This window comes from Globicephala melas, chromosome 11 (genome assembly GCF_963455315.2).
Source record: "Globicephala melas chromosome 11, mGloMel1.2, whole genome shotgun sequence".
Lineage (NCBI taxonomy): Eukaryota > Metazoa > Chordata > Mammalia > Artiodactyla > Delphinidae > Globicephala > Globicephala melas.
The window spans coordinates 56,656,399-56,672,156 of record NC_083324.2 but is presented as its reverse complement, the minus strand read 5'-3'; the positions used below and the strand labels follow the sequence as shown (position 1 = coordinate 56,672,156).

The window sequence follows — 15,758 nt, the reverse complement described above, 5'->3', positions numbered from 1 at the left end:
AGAAACTCCCCATGTACCCGGGTAGGGCAAAAGAAAAAAAGAAAAAACAGAGACAAAAGAATAGGGACGGCACCTGCACCAGTGGGAGGGAGCTGTGAAGGAGGAAAAGTGTCCACACACTAGGAAGCCCCTTCGTGGGCGGAGACTGCGGGAGGCGGAGAGGGGAGCTTCGGGGCCGCGGAGGAGTGCACAGCAACGGGGTGCGGAGGGCAAAGCGGGGAGATTCCCGCACAGAGGATCGGTGCCGACCGGCACTCACCAGCCCGAGAAGCTTGTCTGCTCACCCGCCGGGGTGGGCGGGGCTGCGAGCTGAGGCTCGGGTTTCGGTTTCGGACGGAGCGCAGGGAGAGGACTGTGGTTGGCGGCTTGAACATAGCCTGAAGGGGTTAGTGCCCCACGGCTAGCCAGGAGGGAGTCCGGGGAAAAGTCTGCACCTGCCGAAGAGGCAAGAGACTTTTTCTTCCCTCTTTGTTTCCTGGTGCGCGAGGAGAGGGGTTTAAGAGCGCTGCTTAAAGGAACTACAGAGACGGGCGCAAGCCGCGGCTAAAAGCGCGGACCCCAGAAACGGGCGCGAGCCGCGGCTAAAAGCACGGACCCCAAAGACGGGCGGGAGATGCTAAGGCTGCTGCTGCCACCACCAAGGGGCCTGTGTGCGAGCACAGGTCACTCTCCGCACCCCTCTTCCGCGGAGCCTGTGCAGCCCGCCACTGCCAGGTTCCCGGGATCCAGGGACAACTTCCCCGGGAGAACGCACGGCGGGCCTCAGGCTGGTACAAAGTCACGCCGGCCTCTGCTGCCGCAGGCCCGCCCCGCACGCAGTGCCCCTCCCTCCCCCCCGGCCTGAGTGCGCCAGAGCCCCCGAATCAGCGGCTCCTTTAACCCCGTCCTGTCTGAGCAAAAAACAGACGCCCTCCAGCGACCTACATGCAGAGGCAGGGCCAAATCCAAAGCTGAGCCCCTGTGAGATGTGAGAACAAAGAAGAGAAAGAGAAATCTCTCCCAGCAGCCTCAGAAGCAGCGGATTAAAGCTCCACAATCAACTTGATGTACCCTGCATCTGTGGAATACCTGAATAGACAACCAATCAACCCAAATTAAGGAGGTGGACTTTAGGAGCAAGATCTATGATTTTTTTTCCCTTTTCCTCTTTTTGTGAATGTGTATGTGTATGCTTCTGTGAGAGATCTTGTCTGTATAGTCTTGCTTCCACCATTTGTCCTAGGGTTCTATTTGTCCATGGTTTTTAAAAAAATTTTTTTTCTTAATAATTAATTTTAATTTTAATAACTTTATTATACTTTACCTTCGTTCTTTCTCTCTTTCTTTCTTTCCTTCCTTCCTTCCCTCCTTTAGACAACGAATCATCCCAAATTGAGGAGGTGGTCTCTGAGAGCAAGATTTATGATTTTTCCCCCTTTACCTCTTTTTGTGAGGGTGTATGTATATGCTTCTGTGTAAGATTTTGTCTGTATAGCTTTGCTTCCAAAATTTGTCCTAAGGTTCTATCCGTCCTTTTTTTTTTTCCTAAATAAGTATTTTTTAATTCAATAACTTTATTATACCTTATTTTATTTTTACTGTATCTTCCTTCTTTCTGTCTTTTTTCCTTCTTTCCCTCCTTCCTTCCTCCCTCCCTCCCTCCCTCCTTCCTTTCTTTCTTGTCTTCTTTCCTTCTTTGCTTCTTTCTTTCTTCCTTCCTTCCCTCCTTTCCTTCATTCTTTCCTCATACTTCTACTAATTCTCTCTACTTTTTCTCCCTTTTATTCTGAGCCGTGTGGATGAAAGTCTCTTGGTACTCCAGCCAGGAGTCAGGGCTCTGCCTCTGAGGTAGGAGAGCCAACTTCAGGACACTGGTCAACAAGAGACCTCCCAGCTCCATATAATATCAAACGGCGAAAATCTCCCAGAGACCTCCATCTTAACACCAGCACCCAGCTTCACTCAATGACCAGCAAGACACAGTGCTGGACAACCTACGCCAAACAACTAGCAAAACAGGAACACAACCCCACCCATTAGCAGAGAGGCTGCCTAAAATCATAATAAGGCCACAGACAACCCAAAACACACCACCAGACGTGAACCTGCCCACTAGAGAGACAAGATCCAGCCTCATCCACCACAACACGGGCACTAGTCCCCTCCACCAGGAAGCCTACACAACCCACTGAACCAACCTTAGCCACTGGAGACAAACGTCAAAAACAGCGGGAACTACGAACCTGCAGCCTGCAAAAAGGAGACCCCAAACACAGTAAGATAAGCAAAATGAGAAGACAGAAACACACACAACAGATGAAGGAGCAAGATAAAAACCCACCAGACCTAACAAATGAAGAGGAAATAGGCAGTCTACCTGAAAAAGAATTCAGAATAATGATAGTAAGGATGATCCGAAATCTTGGAAATAGAATGGACAAAATGCAAGAAACAGTTAACAAGGACCTAGAAGAAATAAAGATGAAACAAGCAATGATGAACGACACAATAAATGAAATTAAAAGTACTCTAGATGGGATCAATCGCAGAATAACTGAGGCAGAAGAACGGATAAGTGACCTGGAAGATAAAATAGTGGAAATAACTACTGCAGAGCAGAATAAAGAAAAAAGAATGAAAAGAACTGAGGACAGTCTCAGAGACCTCTGGGACAACATTAAACGCACCAACATTCAAATTATAGGGGTTCCAGAAGAAGAAGAGAAAAAGAAAGGGACTGAGAAAATATTTGAAGAGATTACAGTTGAAAAGTTCCCTAATATGGGAAAAGAAATAGTTAATCAAGTCCAGGAAGCACAGAGAGTCCCATACAGGATAAATCCAAGGAGAAATACACCAAGACACATATTAATCAAACTGTCACAAATTAAATACAAAGAAAGCATATTAAAAGCAGCAAGGGAAAAACAACAAATAACACACAAGGGAATCCCCATAAGGTTAACAGCTGATCTCTCAGCAGAAACCCTACAAGCCAGAAGGGAGTGGCAGGACATACTGAAAGTGATGAAGGAGAAAAACCTGCAACCAAGACTACTCTACCCAGCAAGGATCTCATTCAGATTTGATGGAGAAATTAAAACCTTTACCGACAAGCAAAAGCTGAGAGAGTTCAGCACCACCAAACCAGCTCTACAACAAATGCTAAAGGAACTTCTCTAGGCAAGAAACACAAGAGAAGGAAAAGACCTATAATAACGAACCCAAAACAATTTAGCAAATGGGAATAGGAACATACATATAGATAATTACCTTAAATGTAAATGGACTAAATGCTCCCACCAAAAGATACAGCTTGGCTGAATGGATACAAAAACAAGACCCTTATATATGCTGTCTACAAGAGACCCACTTCAGACCTAGGGACACATACAGACTGCAAGTAAGGGGATGGAAAAAGATATTCCATGCAAATGGAAACCAAAAGAAAGCTGGAGTAGCAATTCTCATATCAGACAAAATAGACTTTAAAATAAGGACTATTAAAAGAGACAAGGACACTACATAATGATCAAGGGATCGATCCAAGAAGAAGATATAACAATTGTAAATATTTATGCACCCAACATAGGAGCACCTCAATACATAAGGCAAATACTAACAACCATAAAAGGGGAAATCGACAGTAACACATTCATAGTAGGGGACTTTAACACCCCACTTTCACCAGAGGACCGATCATCCAAAATGAAAATAAATAAGGAAACACAAGCTTTAAATGATACATTAGACAAGATGGACTTAATTGATATTTATAGGACATGCCATCCAAGAACAACAGAATACACATTTTTCTCAAGTCCTCATGGAACATTCTCCAGGATAGATCATATCTTGGGTCACAAATCAAGCCTTAGTAAATTTAAGAACATTGAAATTGTATCAAGTATCTTTTCTGACAACAACGCCATGAGACTAGATATCAATTACAGGAAAAGATCTGTAAAAAATACAAACACATGGAGGCTAAACAATACACTACTTAACAATGAAGTGATCACTGAAGAAATCAAAGAGGAAATCAAAAATACCTAGAAACAAATGACAATGGAGACACAACGACCCAAAACCCATGGGATGCAGCAAAAGCAGTTCTAAGGGGGAAGTTTATAGCAATACAAACCCACATTAAGAAGCAGGAAACATCTCAAATAAACAACCTAACCTTGCACCTCAAGCAATTAGAGAAAGAAGAACAAAAAAACCCCAAAGCTAGCAGAAGGAAAGAAATCATAAAAATCAGATCAGAAACAAATGAAAAAGAAATGAAGGAAACAATAGCAAAGATCAATAAAACTAAAAGCTGGTTCTTTGAGAAGATAAACAAAATTGATAAACCACTAGCCAGACTCATCAAGAAAAACAGGGAGAAGACTCAAATCAATAGAATTAGAAATGAAAAAAGAGAAGTAACAACTGACACTGCAGAAATAAAAAAGATCATGAGATATTACTACAAGCAACTCTAAGCCAATAAAATGGACAATCTGGAAGAAATGGACAAATTCTTAGAAGTGCACAACCTGCCAAGACTGAATCAGGAAGAAATAGAAAATATGAACAGACCAATCACAAGCACTGAAATTGAAACTGTAATTAAAAATCTTCCAACAAACAAAAGCCCAGGACCAGATGGCTTCACAGGCGAATTCTATCAAACATTTAGAGAAGAGGTAACACCTATCCTTCTCAAACTCTTCCAAAATATAGCAGAGGGAGGAACGCTCCCAAATTCCTTCTATGAGGCCATCATCACCTTGATACCAAAACCAGACAAGGATGTCACAAAGAAAGAAAACTACAGGCCAATATCACTGATGAACATAGATGCAAAAATCCTCAACAAAATGCTAGCAGACAGAATCCAACAGCACATTAAAAGGATCATACACCATGATCAAGTGGGGTTTACTCCAGGAATGCAAGGATTCTTCAATATACGCAAATCTATCAATGTGATACACCATATTAACAAATTGAAGGAGAAAAACCATATGATCATCTCAATAGATGCAGAGAAAGCTTTTGACAAAATTCAACACCCATTTATGATAAAAACCCTGCATAAAGTAGGCATAGAGGGAACTTTCCTCAACATAATAAAGGCCATATATGACAAGCCCACAGCAAACATCATCCTCAATGGTGAAAAACTGAAAGCATTTCCACAAAGATCAGGAACAAGACAAGGTTGCCCACTCTCACCACTCTTATTCAACATAGTTATGGACGTTTTAGCCACAGCAATCAGAGAAGAAAAGGAAATAAAAGGAATCCAAATCGGAAAAGAAGAAGTAAAGCTGTCACTGTTTGCAGATGACATGACACTATACATAGAGAATCCTAAAGATGCTACCAGAAAACTACTAGAGCTAATCAATGAATTAGGTAAAGTAACAGAATACAAAATCAATGCACAGAAATCTCTGGCATTCCTATATACTAATGATGAAAAATCTGAAAGTGAAATCAAGAAAACACTCCCATTTACCATTGCAACAAAAAGAATAAAATATCTAGGAATAAACCTACCTAAGGAGACAAAAGACCCGTATGCAGAAAATTATAAGACACTGATGAAAGAAATCAAAGATGATACAAATAGATGGAGAGATATACCATGTTCTTGGATTAGAAGAATCAACATTGTGAAAATGTCTCTACTACCCAAAGCAATCTACAGATTCAAAGAAATCCCTATCAAACTACCAATGGAATTTTACTCAGAACTAGAACAAAAAATTTCACAATTTGTATGGAAACACAAAAGACCCCGAATAGCCAAAACAATCTTGAGAAAGGAAAACAGAGCTGGAGGAATCAGGCTCCCTGACTTCAGACTATACTACAAAGCTACAGTAATCAAGACAGTATGGTAGTGGCACAAAAATAGAAATATAGATCAATGGAACAGGATAGAAAGCCCAGAGATAAACCCCCGCACATACTGTCACCTTATCTTTGATAAGGGAGGCAAGAGTATACAATGGAGAAAAGACATCCTCTTCAGTAAGTGGTGCTGGGAAAACTGGAGAGCTACATGTAAAAGAATGAAATTAGAACACTTCCTAACACCATACACAAAAATAAACTCAAAATGGATTAAAGACCTAAATGTAAGGACAGACACTATAAAACTCTTAGAGGAAAACATAGGCAAAACACTGTATGACATAAATCACAGCAAGATCCTTTTTGACCCACCTCCTAAAGAAATGGAAATAAAACCAAAAATAAACAAATGGGACCTAATGAAACTTAAAAGCTTTTACACAGCAAAGGAAACAATAAACAAGACAAAAAGACAACCCTCAGAATGGGAGAAAATATTTGCAAATGTAACAACTGACAAAGGATTAATCTCCAAAATTTACAAGCTGCTCATGCAGCTCAATATCAAAAAAAAAAAAAAAAAACCCAATCCAAAAATGGGCAGAAGACTTAAATAGACAGTTCTCCAAAAAGATACACAGATTGCCAACAAACAAATGAAAAGATCCTCAACATCACTCATCATTAGAGAAATGCAAATCAAAACTACAATGAGGTATCACCTACACCAGTCAGAATGGCCATCATCAAAAAATCTACAAACAATAAATGCTGGAGAGGTTGTGGAGAAAAGGGAACCCTCTTGCACTGTTGGTTGGAAAGTTATTTGGTACAGCCACTATGGAGAACAGTATGTAGGTTCCTTAAAAAACTGAAAATAGATCAACCATATGACCCAGCAATCCTACTACTGGGCATATACACTGAGAAAACCATAATTCAAAAAGAGTCATGTACCACAATTTTCATTCAGCACTATTTACAATAGCCCAGAGACGGAAACAACCTAAGTGTGTCCATCAATAGATGAATGGATAAAGAAGATGTGGCACATATATACAATGGAATATTACTCAGCCATAAAAAGAAATGAAATTGAGTTATTTGTAGTGAGGTGGATGGACCTAGAGTCTGTCATACATAGTGAAATAAGTCAGAAAGGGAAAAAGAAATAGTGTATGCTAACATGTATATATGGAATCTAAAAAAAAATGGTTCTGATAAACTTAGGTGCAGGACAGGAATAAAGATGCAGACATAGAGAATGGAATTGAGGACACGGGGAGTGGGAAGGGTAAGCTTGGACGAAGTGAGAGAGTGGAATGGACATATATACACGACCAAATGTAAAATAGCTAGCTAGTGGGAAGCAGCTGCATGGCACAGGGAGATCAGCTCCATGCTTTGCGACCACCTAGATGGGTGGGATAAGGAGGGTGGGAGGGAGATGCAAGAGGGAGGGGATATGCGGATATATGTATGCATATAGCAGATTCAATTTGTTATACAGCAGAAACTAACACAACACTGTAAGGCAATTATACTCCAATAAAGATGTTTAAAAAACAACAACAACAGGGGCTTCCCTGGTGGCGCAGTGGTTGAGAGTCCGCCTGCCGATGCAGGGGACGCGGGTTCGTGCCCCGGTCCGGGAAGATTCCACATGGCTCGGAGCGGCTGGGCCCATGAGCCATGGCCGCAGAGCCTGCGCGTCTGGAGCCTGTGCTCCGCAGCGGGAGGGGCCGCAACAGTGAGAGGCCCGCATACCGCAAACAAAACAAAACAAAACAAAACAAAAGAAAACAAAAACCAGATCCCTCAAAACTTCTTCCAATAATTAATCAATATCCTATAAATAAAGAAGCACTTCAAGGCATAAAACCCGTAATAGAAAATTACAAGGCTCAAAGCCTCATTATCCGTTGTCCCTATAACATAGCTATTTTACTGGTAAGAAAACTTAAGGGCTGAGGGTGGAGGTTTGTCCAGGACCTCTGAAATAGGGTGGGACCTGGGACCTGGGACCCTTTGCTGTAGTGCTTACACCTGGGCAAAGGTCTCCTAGTCTCCTTGAGCAAAACAATACAAAGAAACTCTAAGGGATTAAAAATAACTGCTTACATGTGCAGTTGGTACAAATTATGAACAACAAGATACAAAAAGACCAAAAACCCAACTGCCACTTCTGAGGTGTCACGATCAAAAGCAGGTCCTCTGCATGATCCCTGCACACAGCACCACCAAGTGGGGGGGCAGACCACCTAAGCCACCCCTCCAGTCCGACCCATGTATCTCCCGCTAGGCTCACCCCATTTAAGGGACCAGCTCACCCCTTCCCCCCCCCCAGCTTAGGGAGCGAGCAAGGGACCCTGTTACTTGTTTTTGCTCCCTCCTGCTGCAGCATGAGTCCCAATAAAGCTTATCTGAACTTCTCATCTGGCCTTTTATCAATTTCTATGGATTAAGGAGGCCAAGAACCCTGGTCAGTAACACCTCTGAGCAATACACAACATTGTTATCTCTGGGTACCCTGTTGCTCCTAATCCTGGTACATTACTAACATCCATTCCAACTGGAAGTCAGTTCTTTACTGAAATTGATTTATGCAGTACATTCTTTAGTATACTAGATGATGAAGCTGGCCAATACCCTTTTTTTTTTTTTAAAGCCAGCCACTTTTATTATCATTCTTATATTTTATAGGACAAAAAAAAAAAAAAAGAGGAATGTAGGTTTGTCCTGGTTGCTCTATTTACACCCGGGGCAGGCTCTCCGCGACATCAGGCACAGCAGCTTTTCCGAGGCCCCTTTGCAGATGCAGCCCTGGGCACACTTGGCACAGCCCGGAGGGCAGCAGGAGCAGCAGCTCTTCTTGCAGGAGGTGCATTTGCACTCTTTGCATTTGCAGGAGCCGGCACACGTGCAGGATCCACCCGCGGTGCAGGAGCAGTTGGGATCCATGGCGAGAGGAAGCGGAGGCTGGGGTCCGGAGACTGCGGCATGAAGTATGGCAAGGACGTCGAGGGGGCGTGGCCAATACCCTTTTGCCTTCACTTAGGAAGAAAATAATTCACCCGGGCAGTAGTACCTCAGGATTTTGCTGAATCCTTTTTATTTCTCACAAATCCTGAAGGCTGATCTGAATGATATAAAATTCCCTAGAGTTTCTACTTTGTTGCAGTATGTAGATGACTTGCTTCTTTGCTTTCCTTCTCAAGCCTCCTCACAGGAAGACAGCATTCACTTGTTACAGCTTTTAGCCTTAAGGGGACATAAGGTCACCAAAAAAACATTGCAGTTTGCCAAACCCAGGTTCCACTTTTAGGGCAGCTTAGAACAGGGGCTACACCCAGATCCAGATAGACTTCATGCCGTCCTAAGTTTCCCCAAACCCAAAACTAAGCACCAACTTAGAGGTTTTCTCAGGCTAGTTGGTGATCGCCAAAACTGGATTCCAAATTTCTCTCTTATGGCCAAACCTCTCAACAATAACAACCCGAACTCAATTTTATGGGAAGAACCGGATGACATAGCTTTCAAGGCCTTAAAAGAGAGTTTGATGAACCCGCCTGCTCTTGGGCATCCCAATTATCAAATTCCCCTTTTCCTTTTGTATATGAAAAGGAAGGTAATGCCCTTGCAGTACTGACCCAAAAACACGGGGACCACCATCAACCCATAGTATATTATAGTCAGCAACTGGACCCTGTGGCACAGGGATACCCGCCTTGCTTTAGAGCCATTATAGCTACTGCTCTTTTGGTGAAGGCTACTGAGAAAATTATAGTATACCCTTTAACCATTTTTGTACCTCATGCAGCAGAATCCCTTCGGAATTCTCATCATGCCCAACACTTCTCATCAAGCCACCTCACCTCCTATGAAGTATTTTTGTTACCTGTCCCTCACATAATTCTTTTACGTTGTAATAACCTTAACCTGGCTACTTTTCATCCCTCCATCACTGATTAATTCCCTTATGACTGTTTAACGCTGATGGACCACTTCCTGACTCCTTGAAATGACCTACAGAAAATCCTTGGGTAAAGGTGACTTTTCATGGTTCACTGGTGGTTCTTATTTAAAAGGTAACAATGGCAAATACTCTGCTGAGGATGCTATTACAACTTATTTTAATGTTGTTGAGTCAGCATCTTTACCTATGGCTACTTCAACCCAACAGGATGAATTGTACTCTTACATGGGCTTGTACTTTAGCCTAGGACAAAACTGCCAATATTTATACTGATATGCTTTCAGAGTAGCTCATGATTTTGAAATAATGTGGAAGAAATGTGTCTTCCTTACTTCCAGAGGAAATGAAATTTAAACTGGCCCCTATGTTCAGGAATTATTAAATGTAATACTGCTACCGGCCACTTAGATTCCAGGGCATTCTAAACTTGACTCTCTGGAAACCAGGGGAAATAACCTTGCTGACATTTCCACAAGGAATGCTGCCCTTAAAGGGACCAACAGTAGCCAAACCTCTGTCACGGTCCAAAGGGATATTTCCCCAAATGATAGTTTAGAAAAACTGGCTAGAGAAGCCCAACAACTGGCCTCAGGAAAGGAAAAACAACAATTGGAAATTGTTGGAAATTCAACAATTTTTGGTTTGATAAAAGAGAAACCTCTGGTTTGAACCAAATAACAACCCAGTCCCACCTAAGGCTGTAAAATTCTCACTCCTCACCACTGTGCATGCATTCAACGACTGGCCTACTGACAAAATGACAGCCTTCATGAATCAATACTGGTGGGGAAACATAAATGAGGCTACAAAAGGTGCCTGCCTCACTTGTCCCACCTAAAATACAACCCAGAGAAACTGTTCATACTGCTTCCAGACATTTTAAATTGCCTAATGGACCATTCAAGTTCTGGCAAATGGATTTCATACAACTTCCTCTGTTTCATGGATGTAAATATGTTTTAGTGTTGGTCTGTATGTTTTCACACTGAACTGAAGCCTTCCCTTGCAGACAGGCTACCACCTCCTCTGTGGCTAAAGTCCTTTTGTAAAAGAATATCCCTACCTGGGGAACTTCTCTCAAACTTCATAGGGATCAAGAAACCCATTTTACTGGCCAGGTGCTTCAGCACATCTGTACTCTTTGGCTTGTCTTATAGCACTTTCACTGTGATTACCATCCTCAATCTTCTGGTTTAGTTGAATGCAATAATGGCATTATAGGACTCAACTGGCAAAATTTTTAGAGGCCCTCCATACACCTTGGCCAACAGCATTCATGTTGGTCGTTCTAAATCTCAGATCCACCCTTTTGGAACTCAAACTCTTACCCTTTGAGGTGGTCACAGGACACCCAATGCACTAGGCTCCTGCTTCTTTTGACCCACAACTGATAAAAGGAGAGGTGCTCCAACATTGCAAAGCCCTAATTGCTTCTATTAAAAATAACCAAAAACAAAAACCAAAAAAAAACCATGTTGGGCTTCCCTGGTGGTACAGTGGTTGAGGGTCTGCCTGCCGATGCAGGGGACATGGGTTCATGCTCTGGTCCGGGAAGATCCCACATGCTGCAGAGTGGCTGGCCCCGTGAGCCATGGCCACTGAACCTGCGCGTCCAGATCCTGTGCTCCACAACGGGAGAGGCCACAACAGTGAGAGGCCTGTGTACCGCAAAAAAAAAAACCCCAAAAAACAAAAAACAACCATGTTTTAGGTAGAGCAATCTTTTCTCAGTGTGCTCTCAAGAGACAAAGACTTTAAGCATCACACATTGCAACCTGGAGATTTTGTCTATTGAAATAGACACCTCCAGAATAAATGCTCTTCACTCTTGCTGAAAAGGCCCCATGAAATACTGTTAACCAACCGTTGTGCCACAAAACTCCAAGGAAGACTCTCTTTGGATTCTCAAGACACACCCAAAGAAAACACCAAACCCTGACTGAACCTGCACATCACCTGGTGACCTGAAAGTAAAGATTTCCCAGAATTGGAGCAGATGACATCTGACGACACAGCTTTTGCAAGATAGCTGGACCAGGTCTGTTGGAAGTTTGTCACCAAATGTTTGATGATGACATAACACCATCATGTGATCTCCAATGTCCTTGGTCTTGATAACATATGGGCTTTAGATAAAAAGTGCCTGAGAGTTCTCCCTCCCACCATTCCTTGTTACTTGAGTGTGACCTCAGTAGGTTTCCAATCTGTGTACTTTCCTTCTGATGTGAGAAACCACACCCAGGAAAGGTCTTTCCTGACTTGGAAGGACAAAAAAGCTGCTGAAACTAGAAAACCTGACTCCTGATCAGTGATACTTTCAGAGAAAGGTCTTGAACAAAAGGGAAAAATATGAAAACTGATATATAGAAACCTCAATTAAATAGAGTTGAGAGACCAGAGTGGTGGCTCTGGTGCCCTGCAAAGATAGCTGAGACCAACAAGAAGAAAGACTCTTCTTTCCCAGCAAGGACTCAGTTCATGAAAAGCTATGGACTCTGTTTACTACAGCCCTCCTGAATTCCTCTTCCTCTCTGTAAAAGTGTTCTCCTTCCCCCAGTGTGCTGGGACTTGCATGTAGCTCGCCCTGGTTGTAGACCCCAAAGCTGCAATTCTCTGCTGATCCAGAATAAACTCATCTTGGTTGGAGAAATATCTGGCAATCTAGTTATTTCAGGTCAACAGAATACACTGCTTTTGTAATAAAGAAACAATAGAAAGCCTGCCAGATTTGACAATATTTTTAGATAATTCTGTTTTAAATAGATTATATATATTATATATATATTATATATATATAATTGGTAATCTAACTTTTCAGTTAACAATATATTGTAGATCGGCTCCTAGGTCAACAAACACATTACTATACTATCACTTACAAATATTTACCTAAACAACCCAACCAGCGTCACATTTCAACTGTACAATAACCACAATAACTGAAAATGAATTAAATAAAATACCAAATACACAGGGAATAAAAGGAAAATATTTTAAATAGGTTAGAATGTTTATATGTCCAAAAACAATGTAAAAATTCCTGAAAATTAGCAATAAATTTTAAAAATCAGTGATGAAAAATAATTATTCATAGTAATTTCTTTATTTTGATTATATTATCACCACAACCAATTTACTTTTGATCAAATTCTTTCCAAATTGCCTGAAGCCCAACTGTGTATGGAACTCCAGGATCTGTAGTGAGGGTGATCATGGGGAAGGAGAATGGGAAGAGAAGAAAGATTGGAAAATATTTTGGGGGCATTTAGAATTTTAATTTGCTCCATCAGTCCTGAAGTAAAAATATATATTTGAGTCAAAAATGCTACACTGAAATTGCACTTTAAAAAAGAAATTGGGATTCCTCCTTATCAGATTAATTCATGCAACTTTCCTAAGACATGGAAGGTTTGGAATGAGAAGATTCTTTTGTGGAATATCTATAAGTCTGATTTAAATTGTTAGAACTATGAATAAATAGGAAATAAATTTAGAAAAAAAGACTTAAAGAATTTTTCAGTATGTGAAAAATTATTAAATGGTAAGTAGTGACCAGCTGCTTTGCATGGCCACTAAAATCCAAAACAAATGTCAAGTTATAAGAGAAGGACTTCATTTGACATAGGAACACTTTTGGTTTTTTGTCTTTCTTGGTAAAGAAATTTTTATAGGCACAAAATGAAAATAATTTATAAATCACTTTTCTAAAAGATGTTTTCCCCTTAACCTGTCATGCAGATGGTGAAAAATAAACCAAATAAGCATTTATTAGGTCTTGGCTTCAAGAAAGGAAAACAAATTAAATGGTCTTTTTCAGGTTCCTCTAATCCTAATGCTTTATGGATGCTATTAAGAGGCCTATAATGGAAACAAATTAAATATAAATACAGTGAGGAGTGTGGGCAATTAAACAAATGGATCATGGGAGGTGTGATGATCAAGGTGGCAGGTTAGGAGCATGCTGGGCTCACCTCCACTCATGAACACATCCAAACAACAACTCTTGCTGAAATCAACCTGGGGAAGAGCAGAACAGCTCTTCTGCAACCAAGGCTGTAAAGAAAGATCCACACGGAGTCCGGTAGGAAGGGAGAATGATGTGGTCGGGACCTTCACCCTTAGCAGGGACACAGGAGAGGAGGGGACATCACAGGCTCAGGGATCCTCCCTGGGGAGCGAGGGATTCCGGCCCCACATTGGACAGCCCAGCCCTGGGATACAACACTGGGAAGACAAGCCCCTTAGCTGGTTTGAAACCCAGTGGGGCTTACCGAAGGGCTGTAAGAAACTGGGCCTCTGCTGTTGAAGAGCACACAGACTTGCTTGCTCCCAGTCAAAGTGTGGAGGCAGCACATTGAAAACTGCCAGGGGCTCTGACCAGCTAGCCAGGACTGCTGCATCACACCCCCCGCCCACCCCTCACCTGGCTCCTGCTCTAGCCCCTCTTGCTCCAGCACTGCTTCCCACTAAAGCAGAGGGTGCCACTAACTACGAGAGTGTGCACACTTGGAGGGAACAGAGCTGGCTTGGATCCAAACCCTGCCTCTGATCAGGATGTAGGCAGCCATTGCCAGCACATGTGTCCCTGTGCACTCTTGGGAGGGAGCAAACTCAGCTCAGTAGTGTGATACCAACCCCTCCAGCCACAACCCAGCCTCTAGCCAAGCAAGCACATCAGGGATAAAGTGAAATCAGAAAAGAAGTACAGCCTTAAGCCCTCAGGCCCTGAATCTATATCCCAAACCAAGGCTGAGACTGCCAGCACACCTGGAAGAAACCCAACTTCCTCAGGGCTTCTGTTCCAGCCCCTGTGGCTCTGACCACACCCTTGACAGGGTGGTGATGGCCACTGAGCAGAGGAGAAGCCCCAGCTTGCACCTGGCTCTGGCTCTAGCCCCTCCAACTCTGCCCCTACCTCCCACCAAGGTGGTAGCTGCCAGCGCACACTGGGAGAAGACGTGGCCTATGCTAATGTCAGACCCAGCTCTCCCACCAAAGCCACTGGGCACACACAGACTTCATAGGGACAGTCCCACACAAGGACACACTTTCAAGATCAGAGTAGGTAACTGTTTCACCTAATTTTACAGAGACAGAGGAAGTCAAACAAAATGAGAAGACAGAGAAGAATACATTTCAAAAGAAATAACAAGAAAAAACCCTGAAAAGAAAATCTTAATGAAACAGAGGTAAATAATTTACCTGATAAAGAGTTCAAAGCAATAGTAATGAAAATGCTAACTGAACTTGCGGAAAAAAAGAATACAAGAACACAGTGAGAATTTTAATAAAGAACTAGAAAATATTAAAAAAAAGAACTGAAGAATACAATAACTGGTATGAAAAGTACAGTAGAGGGAATTAACAGCAGATGAGGTGATACAGAAGAGCATATTAGTGATCTGGGAGATAGAATAATGGAAATTACCCAATCAGAACACCAAAAAAAAAAAAAAAAACAATTTTAAAAAAATGAGGCTAGTTTAAGGGACCTCTAGGTCAACATCATGCATACTAACATTCATATAATATGGGTCCCAGAAGGAGAAGAGAGAGAGAAAGGGGTACAAAATGTATTTGATGAAATCATGACTCAAAAATTTCCTGACACCAAAGAAGGAAACAGATATTCAGGTATAGGAAGCACAGAGGGTCCCAAGCAAGATGAACACAATGAGACTCCCACCAAGACCTATCATAATTAAAATGGCAAAAGTTAAAGAGAGGATTCTAAAAGCAGCAAGAGAAAAACAAATAGTCAAAACAGTTACAGGGAACTCCCATAAGGCCTTCAGCTGATCTTTCTGCAGAAACATTGCAGGCCAGAAGGGAGTGGTATGATATATTCAAAGTACTGAAAGGGAAAAAAAAACCTACCACTTAGGATACTCTACCCAGCAAGGCTGTCATTCACAATTGAAGAAGAGATAAAGGGCTTCTCAGACAAATA

At 42.0% G+C, this 15,758-nt stretch overlaps 1 protein-coding gene and 1 pseudogene across 2 annotated transcripts in view; both read right to left on the bottom strand.

The window, feature by feature from the left end:
• NEK10 (NIMA related kinase 10) overlaps positions 1 to 15,758 on the bottom strand; it is a 313,705-nt gene that overhangs the window by 171,472 nt on the left and 126,475 nt on the right. The gene's annotated exons all lie outside the window — the stretch shown is intronic.
• Positions 8,581 to 8,842, bottom strand: LOC115838833 (metallothionein-1E pseudogene; annotated as a pseudogene).